Source organism: Macaca fascicularis, chromosome 7 (genome assembly GCF_037993035.2).
Source record: "Macaca fascicularis isolate 582-1 chromosome 7, T2T-MFA8v1.1".
Taxonomy (NCBI): Eukaryota; Metazoa; Chordata; class Mammalia; order Primates; family Cercopithecidae; genus Macaca; species Macaca fascicularis.
Genome location: NC_088381.1, coordinates 82,385,711 through 82,394,787, shown reverse-complemented (window position 1 = coordinate 82,394,787; position 9,077 = coordinate 82,385,711). Strand labels below are relative to the sequence as shown.

Below are 9,077 nucleotides of genomic sequence, written 5' to 3'. Positions count from 1 at the left end.
AGCACATTTGTTTTCATGAAAGTGCTCTCCACTCCTCTTCCCAGGAAGTGCATTGTCGGTTTTCTGTGTGGAGCTGCCCCCATGAAGAAAGCTGTGCCCACCCTCTGAGATATTGTTGAGCCCCACCTAGGTTGAGCAGAGCAGACACCCATCTTTAATGCAGGGCAGAAATAAATTACCTGAAATGAACAATGGGTGTTTGTCATGCAGAGGCAGCAAAAGTAGCGTGGCCAGAGAAATGCCTCCCACTAGGATTGCAGGCGTACTTACCTTGGAACCCATTGTGTATGAGTTTGTATTTGTCCACATAGCCTTTACCCATAAGAATTTCAGTCGTCAGATCTATTCCTGTTGGCTACAACAAGAAAAGGGAAGTGAGAATTGAGAATAAAAAGTCAGGGATCAGGGTTGGGCAGAAGCAGAGAAGTAAATGGCTGAGGTGAAGCCAGATATTTTTGTTTTTAGTTTTTTCAAAGAAGCCTTAGGCAAAATGACACTGAGGGGGTGAAATTTAAATTTTAACACCACGGTCTCTTAAGAAGGGAGCTGACACACACATGTTTATAATGGGCCAAAACAAACTGCTTTGTCATAAGGTTATCATGAGTAAAATTGAGACCACGTAACCTTGCATGTTGAGTTGGTTAAATACTCAAGCTAGTTCTTGATTCTGAGACCACAGTCACACACACACACACATACACACACACACACGCACGCACACACCCAACAGGCCCAAAGTGGGGAAAATGAAACTCAGAAAACCTGTTGTACATACTTACATACTATGGGACAAACAAAATTTATAAGTATTAAAAATACTAAACGAAAGTTTGGATCCTGAAACTATTTCAAGAAATTAATGATGATAAAATCATATTATTTGTTCTAAATGTATTTATTCAAATAGAATTATAAAATCTAACAGGCAGTATGTGTAGACTGGCCAGATATTTTGTTTTAGTTATATTTTCTCTGTATTCATAAATCTATATAGTCAGTCTCAGAGCTATGGCATGTGCAAAAGACAAAGTTTAACAGAACAACCTAATTAAAAAGAAACTCCTTATTTTACTCACAGGGGATCAGATTATGAAGTACTTGGAAACATTAAAAAAAAAAAATCTCGTTTTCCTGGCTATTCATGTTTCTTTGATCCCAGAGTTACTCTAGCACATCTTTTTTCAAGTCATTCCTTATCAAATTCTCTCCTTAACGCCCCACCTTCTTCCTCTCCACATGATTCCTCTTTCTCTCTATTCTTCCCCTTGAAACTGTCATTATTTTATGGCTTCTAGTGCTAGGTCATTTCCTTGACATTCTTCAGTCCCTTTCTTCTTTGACTTTCTTGGTCTCTAAGTTCTGCGTCATAAAAATTCAAAGAACAGAACCTTGACAATAACGTTCTGTACTTACCAACTTGAACATATCCTTAATCAGACTACAATGCTTGGAGCACAATGGGCCCTTAAAAATGGGGACAAGAGGGAAGAAGAAAGGAAGGCTGGAGCAAGCAAAAAGGACAGCTAGGTTTCTTTGTCAAGTTTTAAAAGTATCGTTGTATGGAAGTTTTACAAAAGAAATTTTAAACACCACAGATTTCTTCCTTTTGAGTTATTATATGCAGTAACATAACATTAAAAGGGCAACAATGTTTTTACGTTTATCATGTGGTTAAGCAAATTGTTAAACACAGTTGATTACCAAAAACAGGGAATATGGCAGAAGATCAAAGAAATGCCAGAAATTTTTATTTTATGTGGGGACATTCGGAATTTAGTTGAGCTTGACAGAGTCCTGCTGGCTAACACCAAGGAGAGACTATTGCTGTCCCCATGCAAGTGGCTGGAATAATGGAAGTGAAGAAGGAAATCACCATATGGTGGACGCTTTGAAGTTGGTTACAGATAGGAAGTTAGAACAAACTTCAATGGGTGAGGGGTCATGAGGATACCAGGAGAAGGTAACGTAAGACTGAATGAACGAAGAGAATGGTGGTCACATGAAAATAAGGAGCAAAACTTCAGGAACAGTCTGAGATAACAAGAAGGTTGGTCCACCAGGGCTCAGTCTTATGTCTCCAGTGCCATTTGACATTTTTTTTTTTTTTGAAACCAAGTCTTTCTCCGTCACCTAGGCTGAAGTGCAGTGGTGTGATCTCAGCTCACTGCAACCTCCGACCCCAGGTTCAAGCGATTCTTCTGCCTCAGCCTCCCGAGTAGCTGGAACTACAGGCGTGTGTCAACACGTCTGGCTACGTTTTATATTTTTAGCAGAGATGGGGTTTCACCATATTGGCCAGGCTGGTCTCAAACTCCTGACCTTGTGATCTGCCCACCTCAGCCTCCCAAAGCCATTTGACTTTTATTCCAGGAATAAACATATGTTTACACATCATAATAAATAAATAAGTTATTTATTTCACATATGTTTATACCTGAAATAAAAGTCAAATACATTTCCTGAAAAGAATAGTGGGTCCTTGTCACCCAGAAGAGGTAGAAGTGGTATGCAAGAGAAATTCCTATTGCCTGGGTTAATTAATTGTTGCATTACTTCTAATGCAACAAATGAAGTACTTCTTCCTTCTCTAAATATTCAGATGGACTTTATATTGCCTATTTGCTCTTCAGTCCCAGAATTTCTTAGATTAGAGTAAGAGTGCTGATGGGTATTACAATCTTACAAATCAAGTTGAAGATTATGGGCACTGTGGAGTTCACATGTAAATGAGAGTTGCTTAACATGCATCAGTGACAGTGAAACATAGAGGGATTGCCTAGATTTGAAAATATTTCCACAAATTATACATTGTTTTGTCATGAGTGCTTACTAAACATCTGCATACATTTGTGTGTGTCCTTTTATGACCACCTCAATGACTTCTTTTGTACTTGTTATTTGCTGTCATCACTCTTTGCCAAGTGTATGTATGACATGTTAGCCATTACTGAGTTGACAGACACTGCCAAATCTGTACATGAATGCAATCTCCAACATTTTCCTATATAGCTTTATTTCCAATATATGGGTCCCATCCCATTGTAACACTAATTGAGAACTTCCCATCTGGAGGAAAGCAGAGAATGAATGACATGCAATATTGGACCCTAAACAGAACCAATGACAAAACTGTGAGCTCACAACCACACACTTCTGGAGAACCTTGCTACCAGAGAAGTGTTACTTCCAAGCTGTAAAATCACTCAGCAGTAAGTCAGGTAACCCAGACTTGATTTCTTCTCTTCACTTCATTCCTTTGTTCACACTGTTCCCTGGGATTGAAACGTTCTTTCATGCTCTCTTTACCACATTAACTCCTGCTCATTCCTATAAAATTCACATAAAATTCTTGTGTGTGTTCTTCCTTGTGTCAATAACCTCATATTGAATACTTGATTCTTCCAATGTGTAGTAGCTAGTCCCTCTGCCACTCCAAAGAAATACATGTCTTCTTCTCCAAAACTCCTGAATGTGTTACATTACATGGCTATGAAAATTCAAGTAGCAGATGGAAGCAAGGTTGCTAATTAGCTGATGTTAAAATGAGAAGATCATCCTGGATTTTCTGGGTGAGTCTAATTTAATAAGAGCATCCTTAAATGGTGAAAGGTGAGGCAGAGGAGTTGGAACCAGAGAAATGCATCATAAGAAAGATTTTCCCAGAACTGCTAGATTTGAAGATGGAGGAAGGGGCCACAGGGAAGGAATGTAGGCAGGCTTTAGAATCTGGAAAAGGCAAGGTAACAGATTAGGTTTAGAGTCTCCAGAAAGGAACGCAGACCTCTATCACCTTGGTTTTAACCTGTGAGACAGGTTTGACTTCTGACATCCAGAACTCTAAGATGATAAATTTGTATTGTTTTAAGCCACTAAATCTGTGGTAATTTGTTACAGCCGCAAAGGGAAACTAGTACACCATCTATGGATAAAGACCATTCCAAAGGGTTTGCTTGTATGTTTCTTCCACTGGGCTGGGAGCTTCCTAAGGTCAGAAACTAGGTATCATTCAGTCCTACATCCCTAAAAACCTATTGTAATTTGTAATTAATTCCTGAGTAAGAAGAGACAGACAAGAGAGAGGAAAGTCAAAATTCTAACTGTATGTTTAAATCTGTGATCCACAAATACTCTCCATATAGGCTAAACTACCTGAGAGTATCATCTGTGGCTTGTGTGGTTGTCAAAAGGGTGAACAGCAATCTTCTCAATAGTGGTTTGGCTCATCTGTTCCTCACGAGCTCAAATGATTTGCCTTCCAAAAATCATCAAGAAGATAAGACTCAAAGCAGCTTCATAGCTAGAAAGATTTGAGAAATTATAATTATGGGATATGACCAAAGCCATACTCTAGGATAAAGCATAGCAACAAATGCTTTTATTCTTCAAAAAGAAAAATAATATCAAATATTACAAAAATATTAAGGAGAAAAACAAAAAGAGGAGGGCAGTAAAGAAAAAGAAAATATAATCAAAACCAAATATAAATATATAAGTCACTGATCAATTAATAAAAGAGTTTTTAACCTATAAAGCCAATCAAAGAGACAAGGCTTAAAGCATAGACAAGCAAAATTAATTGAGAGAAAGGCTGTAATACTGAGTCTTTGGGGAATTGAAAAGCTGAGTAAAGAAGGGATTAAGAAGGTATTGAACAATCGGAAAAGATCAATAGACATAAAACAAATTTAAAAGATATTTTCAAATTTTATAAAATATAGGTCCTAGAACCATGAATTATTTTAGACTTTCATGGAATATATAATTTTCACACCATTTAAGTTGTCTATATCAAATATGGAGAAATTCAAAATCTGTTTCCTGAAGCTGGCACAATCTTGTTCTGAAAACCTGAGGGGATGACATAAAAAGACAACTATGAATTATTATATCTTTTAGGAGTAAACTACAAAAATTCTAAGAAATATACTAATTCTCCTACAATTACCACTATCGTTGTTACATTATTTATTGTGTTCTTGTTATCTGACAGACAATGGGTTAAGAATGCTTTATCTCAGATAATCTTTACATCCACCTGTTAGTAGATATCATTATTATTCCTATTTTACAGAAGACAGCTAAATGTTAGCAATATTAAATAAATGATTCAATGTTCCATCTAACAAGGAAAGAGCAAGATGTTAATATAGATTTTTCAAACACCAAAGCTATTCAATAATAATAATATTTTAAAATAATCATCCTTGAAAATAAACAGTAGTGATCCCAGGAATATTTAAGAGGCTTCATATGGGTAAACACATATATACCTAAAGACCAAACAAAAGCTATGAGAACCTCAACGGAAGCCAAAATTCATAGACTTTATCATCAACTTATAATAACAAATAAGTAAAATGAGAGAAAGCAAAAAGATAACACAGATAAATGAAACTGCTATTCAAAACCTACTACTTTAAGAAAAACATAACCTTCTTAACATAAATGCATAGAAATATCAGCCAATGTAACCTGCTAAATGGATGAAATTTTTAAAAATTTCCATCAATTGGAAACATAACTATAATACATACTACGTGTTAATTATTGAATGTTTCACAACTTCTAGTCAATATGCTAATATATTAAGTAGGAATGTTTATAAGTTATAGCAGAAAGGACAAAAAACGCTCTCATGATTTGAAAATAATTTGATAATGTACCTAACGATTCTTTGGAAGTCAACTGAAACACTAAGAGCTAACAGCATTTTGTAAAGCAACAGGATAATTGCTAAGTACAGAAGAATCAATATCTTTTGTATAAAGTATCAATACAAATCCAAAGAATTAGAAAAATAATGTAAGATTCCACAGGAGTCTGAAACACATAAGATACTTAGAGCTAACCTAAGTTGAAGTATATGTAAAGATGATTAAGTCATAGAACCTTACAAAGAGAGACAAAAGAAGCTTTAATAAGTGATATATATGTATGTAAATACACATGCATATATATGTATATAAATACACATGCATATACATATATACTAATGTTCCTGTATTCCGTTGTTCCTGGAAGGGGAATAATAATTGGAAAAGATAGAAATTATTTCAAATTAGTTTCTAAGTTTAATTAAATTTCTGATAGAGTGTGCTAAAACTTGTAAAATCATTTTAATCTAGTAAGACATTTGAAAAAGTACAGTAATAGAAGCATACTTACTTTACAATATATTAAAATGTAAAACCACAACAATTAAAATGAGAAGTTATCAGGGAATATATATTTTGAATTTTTTTAAAAAGGGTTTATGACTCTAAAGTAGAGGTATTTCTGTCTGGTTGTGTGTGTACGTGTGTGTGTGTTTCAACCTGCAATATAATAGTGAAAGCATTTCAAATACATGGAAAAGTGACCTATTATTCTAAAATTCATCTTAGAAACATCAAATATTATTTCCAAAGTAAGTTAAATATTTGTATTACAGTGATACATGGAGTAATTCTTCCACTAACCTGAGAGTTAAGAGAAATTGTGTTATTTAGCCTCAGGGTAGAGAAGTAATTGCTAATCTAAAACAAGTGGAAAAAGTATAGATAGATATCAATATATAAAATTTTATTATTTTACATAACCCCAAGAAAAAAATGATACAAATGACAAAATGGGAAACATATTTACAATAAACCAAAAACAATAATCTTATTTATATTTAGAGAGTTACTAAAAACCAGTGCACAAAATTGTCAACATTCTAACTGAATAGCCAAAAGATATTACAGAAACTATGTATATGAAGGGCTGTAAGTATCCAATAAACAATTGTTTAATGAATATATTTTCAACTGAACAGTAGGCTAAAGAGGAAACAGGTTAAAAAAATGCAATAACTTTTTTATTTCCTAACAAAAGGGCAATGATACATAAAATTATTTGATAATACTTGTCCAGATATGGTTGTCTTATCTATATGTGGAAGTGTAAATTATCGAAAATATCTTCAAAGCAATTTTTGAAACTATTGTCAAAAGGTCAAGAGCCAAGAACATACATGCATTTTGATTTAGTAACTCTATTTTTATAAATTTACCTTCCTGAAATAAGCAGCATGCATACAAACTTTATATGCAGGATGTGTATTATACAGTGTTATCCTTATAAGAGCAAAAAAGTTAGCAATTTACATGTATAAATGTATAATGGGTTTTATGTAACAAATAAATGAAAGTTTTAGAGAATATTTTCTGACACATAAATGTTACTCTATATAATTTTAAATGTAAAAGGAGCATGATCTCAATTTGGCACTTATTATATATATGTAATGAAAAAGCTACAAGGAAGTATGCTATATAATTAATAGTAATTATCTCTGGTTAATAAGAGAAGAACATTTTACTTTTATATTTTCTTTGTTTTTTATAAATTTAATGCAATCTTTTTCATTGAAAAAACACACACATACATTTCTAAACAAAGTACTGAAAACTCTATCACTCATATTAATTGCTGAAATAATGAATCAAAAATTAGAAGTTTAATTTTGGCACATATTTTAGTAAGAATCATTCATATTCTCTATTTCCCTCCCAATTCCCCAAATAGAATTAAATAGGATAGTAAAGAAATACACAAACTAAAATTTGTACTATCAATTTGTGAGTTCCAGCAGACTTTTCACTCTTATTTCTAGGTCCCTGCAACTGATGCAACCTTTACTCTAAGAGTATAGGAGGACATCATGTTCATAACAAACCTTGGATCTCAAACATACCTAAAAAGCAGCTTAAAGTCCTTGGAGCAGACAGTACGGTTGAGAAATGTTACACCAGTTGGATGTCAATCCATAAAACCCATTCTAGAGAAAATCATGGAGGTAAAAATAAAGGAGGAAAAGTATAGGGCAGGATGTTACCTTCACAAAACTTTGAGTGTAACACCTGAATGGGAAAAATAAAAATAAAAAGACCTTCTTGATAGTTGGAATTATTTGTTTAAAATGTTACTGTGTAAGAAAGAACAAGTCATTTTGAGATCTGAGCATTGTGTTCTGTTCTTTTTCAGATGGTGCCCAGTTTAATTCAGTTGAGCTCTTAGATGCTGAAAGTATTTAAATTTAGAAGGAATGAAGAAATCAATTCAAAATTTAAAAAACCTCACACCCATCAGAAAACATGGCACATGTTTCTCTCATTTAGTCTAGTACCCTTTTGTTTTCTCATTGCATCTCACAGTTCTCAGTTGGGCGTGGATTCTTATAATGATAGTATGCGTACAGGGAAAATGTAGAAAATCAGTAATTTAGGCAGGAAGTGGAATTTTCAGTTTGCGTGTGCTAGCTTCTCCCTCATTTAAGTAAGTTATTAATGTTTAATGATGACATAACTATGACTCTGAAGTTCCGAGGTCACAGATAAATTCTACTGAAGAAAAAGAACTTGGGAATCTTTTTCTTTGTCACTCCCTTGAAGAGTGTTTCAAAGATTAGGGACCTATGTACTTTGCTTCTCTCCAAGTTATAATAAAGATTATTTTGTTTTTGCAGATGTTTAAAGACATGAAGCCAAAGACAAATTTTTCAACCAGAACCCTCAAGAAATGTCACTTCTGTGTCTTGCCAAGAGAGATCCAGCATTTTTTTCTACATAAACATCTGCCAGAAACATTTTAAAGGGAGGCATTTTAAATAATGACGTTTATAGCTTCTTGTCTTTAATAAGTCTGAAAAAGAAGAAAAATGAATTTGAGATATATTCTTTCCCAAAGCAACTTTTCTTCACTGATATGCATCATATTAGATGATCTAAGAGTGAAAACATTAACATTATGTTGGGGGGAAATGGTTAAGAACATTTCTCTGAACTGTCTGTATCAATCATACCTGAGAAACAGTCATAAATCACAGGTTCCTTTAACTCGAGAAACTCCATTAGTTCATTGTTTCGCCTACTTGTTTGTGGTAATTATACTACGTTTATATTTACATAATAATTGGATTTTCTATTACATTAAACAAAAAACCTCTCAAAAAAGAGAGTCAGGGAACCATAAGTTAGCTATACAACCTAAACAATGCAAACTCATTTGTAGTTAGAATGGAAACTTCATCTCTTACAAACTAACACGGATGT

General features: G+C 33.8%; 1 long non-coding RNA gene across 1 annotated transcript; it reads left to right on the top strand.

Annotated features, from left to right (window-relative positions):
* Window positions 1-1,410: 1,410 nt before the first annotated feature.
* Window positions 1,411-8,864, top strand: LOC107130301 (uncharacterized). The gene is made up of 4 exons (XR_001492251.3): window positions 1,411-2,050; window positions 3,013-3,212; window positions 7,640-7,822; window positions 8,492-8,864. It is a non-coding gene; the product is annotated as an uncharacterized lncRNA (long non-coding RNA).
* Window positions 8,865-9,077: the final 213 nt, after the last annotated feature.